Source organism: Balaenoptera physalus (genome assembly GCF_965194825.1).
Source record: "Balaenoptera physalus genome assembly, chromosome: 2".
NCBI lineage: Eukaryota > Metazoa > Chordata > Mammalia > Artiodactyla > Balaenopteridae > Balaenoptera > Balaenoptera physalus.
Genome location: NC_138883.1, coordinates 76,677,864 through 76,688,958, shown reverse-complemented (window position 1 = coordinate 76,688,958; position 11,095 = coordinate 76,677,864).

The following is an 11,095-nucleotide window of genomic DNA, read 5'->3' as shown; positions in this document are numbered from 1 at the left end:
ACTTATATGTGGAATCTAAAAAAAAGAACAAAGACAAATGTATATAATAAAACAGAAAAAGACATAGATATAGAGAACAAACTAGTGGTTACCAGTGAGGAGAAAAAAGTGGGGAGGGGCAAGAGAGCAGCATAGCATTAAGAGACACAAATTACTACGCATAAAATAAATAAGAAAAAAGGATATATTGTACAGCACAGGGAAATATAGCCATTATTTTGAATAATTTTAAATGGAGTATAATCTATAAAAATTGAAACACTGTGTTGTACACCTGAAAATAATAGGTGTTAGTTTCCATATCACTCAGACTTCAATTAAAAGAAAAAGATCAAAGAATCAGAACCAGGGAAAATATAAGTAAGAATAAACAGAATACTATATTCAGTAAGAGTAACTTATTTTATTTCCTATCATTAGTTTTATTATTTATTTTTATATGTAATTTTAGCTTTATTTATTTATTTATTTATTTATGGCTGCATTGGGTCTTTGTTGCTGAGAGTGGGCTTTCTCTAGTTGTGGTGAGCGGGGGCTACTCTTCATTGCATTGTGAGGGCTTCTCATTGTGGTGGGTCTCTTGTTGTGGAGCACAGGCTCTAGGCACATGGGTTTCAGTAGTTGTGGCATGTGGGCTCAGTAGTTGTGGGTCACAGGCTCTAGACTGCAGGCTCAGTAGTTTGTGGCACACGGGCTTAGTTGCTCCACGGCATGTGGGATCTTCCCGGACCAGGGATCGAACCCATGTCCCCTGCATTGGCAGGCGGATTCTTAACCACTGTGCCACCAGGGAAGTCCCTCTCATTAGTTTTAAAATCGACTTTAATGAGGTATATTTTATACCATATTTTTTTAAACCTTTTTATTTTGGAACAAATATATATTTACAGGAAGTTTCCAAAATAGTACAGAGAGGTCAATGTACTCTTCTCCCAGTTTCCCTCAGTGGTCACACCTTATATAACCATAGTACAATATCAAAACTAGGAAACTGGCATTGATAGAACGTGTGTATTTAGTTTCATGCCATTCTATCTCATGTGTATATTCAGGTAACTATCATCACAATCTAGATGCAGAACTATTCTGTCATCACAAAGATCACCCTTGTATAAAGGGATAAATCTCCAAAATTCACAGAGCCCATGCAGCTCAATATCAAAAAAACAAACATTGCAATCAAAAAATGGTCAGAAGACCTAAATAGACATTTCTCCAAAGAAGACATACAGAAGGCCAAGAGGCACATGAAAAGATGCTCAACATTGCTAATTATTAGAGAAATGCAAATCAAAACTCCAATGAGATATCAACTCACACCAGTTAGAATGGCCATCATCAAAAAGTCTACAAATCACAAATGCTGGAGAGGGTGTGGAGAAAGGAAACCCTCCTACACTGTTGGTGGGAATGTATATTGGTGCAGCCACTATGGAGAACGGTATGGAGGTTCCTGAAGAAACTAAAAATAGAGCTAATGTATGATCCAGAAATCCCACTCTTGGGTATGTATCTGGAGAAAAACATGGTTCGAAGGGATACATGCACCCCATTGTTCATGTCAGAGCTGTTTACAATAGCCAGGACATGGAAGCAACCTAAATGTCCATTGACAGAGGAATGGATAAAGAAGATGTAGATATATATATATATATATATACAATGGAATATTACCCAGCCACTAAAAAGAATGAAATAATGCTATTTGCAGCAACATGGATGGACCTGGAGATTATCATACTAAGTGAAGTGAGACAGAGAAAGACAAATATCATTTGATATCACATATGTGGAATCTTAAAAAAAATGATACAAATGAACTTATTTACAAAACAGAAACATACTCATAGATTTAGAGAACGAACTTATGGTTACCAGGGGGGAAGGGTGGGGTGGAGGGATAGATTGGGAGTTTGGGTTTGTCATGTACACACTGCTGGCGAGTCATGGCACCAAAAAAAGAATAATAATAAATAAATAAAATAGATAAACAACAAGGACCTGTATAGCTCAGGGAACTCAGCTCAATACTCTGTAATAACCTAAATGGGAAAATACTTTGAAAAAGAATAGAAAAAAAATGCTATTAAAACAATTTGTGAAAAAAGTGAAAAAAAAGATTACCCTGTATTATCTCTTTACAGTCACGCATGCCCCTCCCCTCCCCACCATCCCTCATCGCTGGCAGCCACTAGCTAATCTGTTTTCCATCACTGCAATTTTGTCACATCCAGAATATTATATAAGTGGAATCAAACAGCATGTGACTTTTTTTTATTGAATGAAAGATTTTAAAAATTCTATAGTGCTTTACAATTTTCGAAAGTTTCACACACATGACTTCATATAATCCCATAATAACCCTTTTTCCCCTCCTACTCCTGTCTTGCCCCTCCCCACTTCATATGAGGGATGTGACTTTTAAAAAAACCTTTTTGGATTGGCATTTTTTACTTAGCATAATGTGCTTGAGATCCATCCCAGTTGTGTGTTTCAATATTTCATTCCTATTTATTGCTAATTAGTATTCCATGCAATGGGTGTACTGCAGTTTATTGAACCATTCACCTACTGAGGGACATTTTCATTGTTTCCAGGTTTTGGTTATTACAAATAAAGTTGCTATGAGCATTCACATACATGTGTAGACATAAATTTTCACTTCTCTGGGATAGACAAATGCCTAGGAGTGTGATTCCTGGTGGGGTTGTATGTTTAGCTTTATAAGAAACTGCCTAATTGTGGCTGTCCATTTTATGTTTGCACAAGCAATGCGCAAGAGATCCAGTTGTTCCACATCCTCCCTAACATTTGGTCTTGTCACTGTATTTTATTTCTGGTGTTCTAGTAGGTGTGTGGTTATATCTCATTTTGGTCTTAATTTGCATTTCTGTAATGGCTAGTGATGTTGAACATCTTTTCTGTCATTAGTTTTTAATATTTCTTCAGAGACCTCTTCCTCCTGAGCCACAATAACTGACTGAGACCACATGTTCATGTTCAAGCTTGGTCCTAATGAATATCCCTCTTCCCTTTACTCTCCATGGGAGGGTGATTATTTTTTGTAAAAGTCTTTGTGTCCCCTTGTGCTCTAGCACTGCCTGGGGTGAACTCTAATAAGGCCGTTTATGATAAATTATTTTCCGAATAGAAGTCCTGTGCTTGGAGACACTGCCGCCAGGTGACACATTGTTATAGCGAAGGCATTTGTTAGTACCTGTTCTGAATACCTTATCTCTAGATCTTTTTGACTCTGTAACTGGATTGCATAGTTTATTTATATCCTAGGGCACAGATTGGCCTCAGTCATAAGCTCTGTAATGTAATACTTAGGAGTTAGTCTAGAATCAGACCAGTATAGATTTAATTTCTGGTTTTGCCACTTCTGAACTTTGTGACCTTGGGAAAGTTATTTGAACTCTATGAACATTAGTGTTCTCATATAGAAGATGAGGATAATAATGGCAATTACCTCATAGGATTTTTGTGAAAATTATCTGTGTTTCAGTTATCTATGGTTGCGTTACATGTCATCCCAAAGCTTAGTGGCTTCCAACAAGAATTATTTATTATTTCTCATAATTCTGTGTGTTGACTGGTGCTATAGACTGAATGTTTGTGTTCCTTCAAAAATTCATATGTTGCAGCCCTAACCTTCAATGTGCTGGTATTAGGAGGTGGGGACTTTGGGAGGTGAGTAGGTTATGAGGGTGGAGCTTTCATGAATGGGATTAGTGGCCTTTTAAAAGAGACCCTGGAGAGCTTCTTTGCCCCTTCCACCATGTGAGGACACAACGAGAAGAAGGCTGTCTATGATCCAGGAAGCAGGCTCTTACCAGACCCCAAATCTGCCAGTGACTTGATCTTGGACTTTCCAGTCCCCAGAACAGTTGTGTCTCTTTAGCTATTATTTTATGACACATTTTTCTTTTTTAAAAGGTCCAGGGGCTTCTCTGGTGGCCCAGTGGTTGAGGATCCGCCTGCCAATGCAGGGGACACAGGTTCGATTCTTGGTCCAGGAAGATCCCACATGCCGTGGAGCAACTAAGCCCATGCGCCACAACTACTGAGCCTGCAGTCTAGAGCCTGTGAGCCACAACTACTGAGCCTGCATGCCGCAACTACTGAAGCCTGTGTGCCTAGAGCCCGTGCTCTCCAACAAGAGAAGCCACTGCAATGAGAAGCCTGTGCACCACAACAAAGAGTAGCTCCTGCTCACCGCAACTAGAGAAAGCCCACGCGCAGCAATGAAGACCCAACTAAGCCAAAAATAAATAAATAAATTAATTAAAAATAAATAAATAAATAAATAAATAAATAAATAAATAAAAGGTCCAGGCCAAGTATCTTGTAAAATTCTCAGGTCCTTGATTTGTTTATTTCTTCATACTGCCATATCACTTGTTTTCCTCTCCCCTGTATTTCCTGTATACATGATTGGGAGGTTTAGAGGCTTAATTATATTCAATTTAAACAGTTGTGGAAAGAATATATCATAGTTAATGCTGTGTATCTGATATTGTATCACCTAAGGGAGCAATAATGTCAGGCTGTTCCACTGTGAGTGAGGGTTAAGGTGGTGAGTACCAGATCACATCATTGAATGCACCTATTTTCATCTTTGTAATCAGTAACTAATCTGTGGTTTTAGATCAGTCAGCTATTGCTGCATAACAAACAATATCAAAATTGAGTGGCTTAAAACAGTGATTTATTTGGCTCATGATTCTGGGGGCTTGAAATTTGAGTTCAGAGGGCAGTTCTCCTGGTTTCAGTTGGACTTCTTCATATACCTGTGGTCAGCTGTGCATTGGCTAGCTGGCTCTGCTCATGGATGTGGATGCAATGTTGCTGGTGGCACCTTGAATCTCTCAGCAGGCTAGCCTGAGTTATTCTCATGACAATGGTAGAGTTCCAAGAGAGCAAGTGGAAGTGTGTGAGGGCTAGGCTAGGAACTGACATACTGTCACTTCTTCCACATTCCATAGGTCAAAACAAATCACAAGGCCAGTTGAGACACATGGGGTAGGGAAAATAGACTCCATCTCTTTATGGGGGAGCATCAAAATCACACTGCAAGAGGCATGGCTACAGGAGAAGAAGAGCTGGGACAATTCTGTTTTTTTTTTTTTTCACAATTTGATAATAAAAGGCTTTAATTGTTATGTCATTGGCACCTGCCATTTTACAGTTTCATAACTTAAGTTTAACTAACTAGTAAGAAATACTTGGACATTTTAAAACAAAATAAGAAGCATTTAAAATACCATGGTCTTCAGCTAATGTGAATATTTAAACATATGAAGGGAGAATTGTAAACACAATCAAAAAGGTGTTTTAAACATAGGGTCTGGAAACGGACCCTATGTTTTACATTTATGGCAGCATCATATGGTATTTTTTTAAAACATATTTATTGGAGTATAATTGCTTTACAATGGTGTGTTAGTTTCTGCTGTATAACAAAGTGAATCAGCTATACATATACATATATCCCCATATCGCCTCCCTCTTTCATCTCCCTCTCACCCTCCCTATCCCAGCCCTCTAGGTGGTCATAAAGCACTGAGCTGATCTCCCTGTGCTATGTGGCTGCTTCCCACTAACTGTCTATTTTATATTTGGTAGTGTATATATGTCAATGCCACTCTCTCACTTTGTCCCAGATTACCCTTCCCCCTACTTGTGTCCTCAAGTCCATTCTCTATGTCTGTGTCTTTACTCCTGTCCTGCTCCTAGGTTCTTCAGAACCTTTTTTTTTTTTTTTTAGATTCCATATATATGTGTTAGCATGTGGTATTCGTTTTTCTCTTTCTAACTTACTTCACTCTGTATGACAGTCTCTAGGTCCATCCACCTCACCACAAATAACTCAGTTTCATTTCTTTTTATGGCTGAGTAATATTCCATTGTATATATGTTTCACATCTTCTTTAACCATTCACTTAATTCATGGACATTTAGGTTGCTTCCATGTCCTGGCTATTGTAAATAATGCTGCAATGAACATTGTGGTACATTACTCTTTCTGAATTATGGTTTTCTCAGGGTATGTGCCCAGTAGTGGGATTGCTGGGTCATATGGCAGTTCTATTTTTACTTTTTTAAGGACCCTCCATACTGTTCTCCATAGTGGCTGTATCAATTTACATTCCCACCAACAGTGCAAGAGGGTTCCCTTTTCTCCACACCCTCTCCAGCATTTACTGTTTGTAGATTTTTTGATGGTGGCCATTCTGACCGCTGTGAGGTGATACCTCATTATAGTTTTGACTTGCATTTCTCTAATGATTAGTGATGTTGAGCATCCTTTCATGTGTTTGTTGACAATCTGTATATCTTCTTTGGAGAAATGTCTATTTAGGCCTTCTGCCCATTTTTGGATTGGGTTGTTTGTTTTTTTGATATTGAGCTGCATGAGTTGCTTGTATACTTTGGAGATTAATCCTTTGTCAGTTGCTTTGTTTGCAAATATTTTCTCCCATTCTGAGGGTTGTCTTTTCATCTTGTTTATGGTTTCCTTTGCTGTGCAAAAGCTTTTAAGTTTCATTAGGTCCCATTTGTTTATTTTTGTTTTTATTTCCATTTCTCTAGGAGGTGGTTCAAAAAGGATCTTGCTGTGATTAATGTCATGGAGTGTTCTACCTATGTTTCCTCTAAGAGTTTTACAGTGTCTGGCCTTACATTTAGGTCTTTAATCAATTTTGAGTTTATTTTTGTGTATGGTGTTAGGGAGTGTTCTAATTTCATTCTTTTACATGTAGCTGTCCAATTTTCCCAGCACCACTTATTGAAGAGGCTGTCTTTTCTCCATTGTATATTCTTGCCTCCTTTATCAAAGATAAGGTGACCATATGTGCATGGGTTTATCTCTGGGCTTTCTTTCCTGTTCCATTGATCTATAATTCTGTTTTTGTGCCAGTACCATACTGTCTTGATTACTGTAGCTTTATAGTATAGTCTGAAGTCAGGGAGCCTGATTCCTCCAACTCCGTTTTTCTTTCTCAAGATTGCTTTGGCTATTTGGGGTCTTTTGTGTTTCCATACAATTGTAAGATTTTTTGTTCTAGTTCTTTGCAAAATGCCAGTGGTAGTTTGGTAGGGATTGCATTGAATCTGTAGATTGCTTTGGGTAGTATAGTCATTTTCACAATGTTGATTTTTCCAATCCAAGAACATGGTATATCTCTCCATCTGTTGGTATCATCTTTAATTTCTTTCATCAGTGTCTTATAGTTTTCTGCATACAGGTCTTTTGTCTCCTTAGGTAGGTTTATCCCTAGGTATTTCATTCTTTTGGTTGCAATGGTAAATGGGAGTGTTTCCTTAATTTCTCTTTCATATTTTTCATCATTAGTGTATAGGAATGTAAGAGATTTCTGTGCATTAACTTTGTATCCTGCTACTTTAACAAATTCATTGATTAACTTCAGTAGTTTTCTAGTAGCATCTTTAGGATTCTCTACGTAGGGTATCATGTCATCTGCAAACAGTGACAGTTTATTTCTTCTTTTCTGATTTGGATTCCTTTTATTTCTTTTTGTTTTCTGATTGCTGTGGCTAAAACTTCCAAAACTATATTGAATAATAGTGGTGAGAGTGGGCAACCTTGTCTTGTTCCTGATCTTAGTGGAAATGGTTTCAGTTTTTCACCATTGAGAATGATGTTGGCTGTGGGTTTGTCATATAGGGCCTAAATTCCCTCTATGCCTACTTTCTGGAGGGTTTTTTTTTTTTTAATCATAAGTGGGTGTTGAATTTTGTCAAAAGCTTTTTCTGCATCTATTGACATGACATATGGTTTTTCTCCTTCAATTTGTTAATGTGGTGTATCACATTGATTGATTTGTGTATATTGAAGCATCCTTGCATCCCTGGGATAAACCCCACTTGATCATGGTGTATGATCCTTTTGATGTGCTGTTGGCTTCTGTTTTCTAGTATTTTGTTGAGGATTTTTGCATCTATGTTCATCAGTGATATTGGCATGTAGTTTTCTTTTTTTGTGGCATCTTTGTCTGCTTTTGGTATCAGGGTGATGGTGGTCTCATAGAATGAGTTTGGGAGTGTTCCTCCCTCTGCTATATTTTGGAAAAATTTGAGAAGGATAGGTGTTAGCTCTTCTCTAAATGTTTGATAGAATTCTCCTGTGAAGCCATCTGGTCCTGGGCTTTTGTTTGTTGGAAGATTTTTTTTTTTTTAATTAATTAATTAATTAATTTTTGGCTGTGTTGGGTCTTTGTTTCTGTGTGAGGGCTCTCTCTAGGTGTGGCAAGCGGGGGCCACTCTTCATCGAGGTGCGCGGGCCTCTCCTACTGCGGCCTCTCTTGTTGCGGAGCACAGGCTCCAGATGTGCAGGCTCAGTAATTGTGGCTCACGGGCCCAGCTGCTCCGCGGCATGTGGGATCCTCCCAGACCAGGGCTCGAACCCGTGTCCCCTGCATTGGCAGGCAGATTCTCAACCACTGTGCCACCAGGGAAGCCCAAAAGGGTGATTTCTTAATTCAGTAATTTCTTCTATATTTTCTTCCTTTTTTTTTTTTTTTTTGGCCACACCACATGGCATGTGGGATCTTCCCCGACCAGGGATTGAAACTGTGCCCCCTGCAGTGGAAGCGCAGAGTCTTAACCATATATTTTCTACCTAGTGAAGTCCCATATATTTTCTATCTAGCATTCATCTGTAAAAAGAGCCCTCCTTTATTTTCCTTTTTTCTCATCTTTGCACATTATTATAGGCAACATTTTAATCATTATTTTAAAAACGTATGCTCATAAAAATTCAAGCAATACAGAAATACGCAAAGTAGGGAGTGAAAACCTTCTGTAATCCTACTTTCTAGAGGAACAAGTTACAATTTTGTACACATTCTTTTATATATATATATATATATATATATATACATATACATGAGAAACAAAAATGGGATCTCACTTTACATAACACTCAGATTTCAGATGTTTTTGAAATAGCAAAATAAGCATCTTAAACTACTAATATTTTAAAACAGAGCAAAGTGGCAAAACACTTTCCCCAAAACTTGTTTTCCCTCCTACATTCTTAGTTTTTCTTAGAAATGTGTATTGTAAATCCAGCATCGCCAATCACCACTTCCACATCCAATTAACCACCAAGTCCTATTTAAATCCCGTCATTGTCCTTGGATTGCAGTATATCATCTTCAACTTGGCCCACTAGCTACTCCTCAATCTGATCACTCCTGTCATCCCCATCTTCACCTGCTGCCGTCACTCTTTCTGCCCCAGTCATGCCAGATTTCTTTCAGTTCCTTGACCTCACCACACTCTTCGCGCCTCCTGGCCTTTGAACATGTGGTTCCACCTCCTGAAACACCCCCTCCTTACCTTCCCCCTAGCCCAGCCATGCCTGACTACATCTTATTCACTTTCAGTTTAGATACTACTTCCTCAGGGAGGCCTTCTCTGATTCCCAAATTGGTTTATGTTCTCCTGTTTTGTATCCTGTAGTACTTGAAATTAATGTTTCTATTCATGGTCAGATTATAAGTGCCAAAGGACACAGTAACTGTGTCTCCATTGTCCACCACTGTATCCTCAGGGCTGGCATAGCATTTGGCACATCATAGGTACTCAATACATGTTTATTTAATGAAAAAAATAGAATGGTGTTCTGAAATACTGGGAACTAATACTGGCAGGGCCCTATGGGGCTCCTGGGCACAAAAGCCTTTTTTCTGTGTCCCCCATTTCTTTGATTACAGGAAATAGGCTTCATTCAGCCACCATGACCTTCCCTGAGTTCCAATGGGCAGATTCAAGCAGTTGTTAATTAGAGAAGGGAGGGGATGTGAGACAAGGGAGAAACAAACAGTCAAGAGAAACAATAGTGCAGCCTTGGGGCAAGGTCCTGGTTAACGATTAACAATGGTATGCTGCCCACCAGCATGTAGACCCCAGACCGGTTGGAACCAGAAGGTTTATGATACTGACTCCCACTTACCTCACCATCAACAAATCAGAAGAATGTCCACAAACTGATCACGCCCTCTTTGAACCATGACTATAAATCTTCTCACTACCCTCTCCAAGTGGGGACACACAGTTTTGAGGGCATTAGCCCGCTGTGGCCCCCTCGCCTGGAAAAGCAATAAAGGTATTCTTTTCTACTTCCCCCGAAACTCTGTCTCCAAGATTTAATTTGGTGTAGGGGTACAGAGGCTGGATTTGGCTTCAAAACCAGTATCACAATCCTATTTCCAACCATTTCCCCCCTCCCTAGCCTTTCATTTCCTGAACATGCTGTATTGGACCCTGTCGGTGCTCTGCCTAGATCCTCTGGGACCCTTTGGTAAACGATTTCTGCCTGCTTTTTAAGGGCCAACACCTACAACTCTCTTAGGAGGACTATCCTTGGGTGATTAGAATTGCTTTTTTTGAGGTATAACTGACTAATAAAAATCCTATATATTTAGGATATACAACATGATGATTTTTAAAAATTATTATTTATTTATTTATTTTTATTATTTATTTTATTTATTTATTTTTGGCTGTGTTAGGTCTTCGTTGCTGTGTGTGGGCTTTCTCTAGTTGCGGCGAGCAGAGGCTACTCTTCGTTGTGGTGTGCGGGCTTCTCATTGCCGTGGCTTCTCTTATTGAGGAACACGGGCTCTAGGTGCACGGGCTTCAGTAGTTGTGGCATGTGGGCTCAGTAGTTGTGGCTCACAGGCTCTAGAGTGCAGGCTCAGTAGCTGTGGTGCATGGGCTTAGTTGCTCCACAGCATGTGGGATCTTCCCACACCAGGGCTCGAACCCACGTCCCCTGCATTGGCAGGTGGATTCTTAACCACTGCGCCACCAGGGCAGTCCCATGATGATTTAAAAAATCTTTTAATTTTAATTTAAACAATTCAGAAATGCACAAAAATATATTCTTTTTGTTGTTCACAATTAAACAACATGATGATTTGATATATATATATATTGTGAAATGATTACCACAATCAAGTTAATTAACACATCCATCACCTCACAAAGTTAGCTCTTTTTTTGGTGGTGAGAACACTTAAGATCTACTTTCTCAGAAAATGTCAAGCACACGATACAGTGTTAT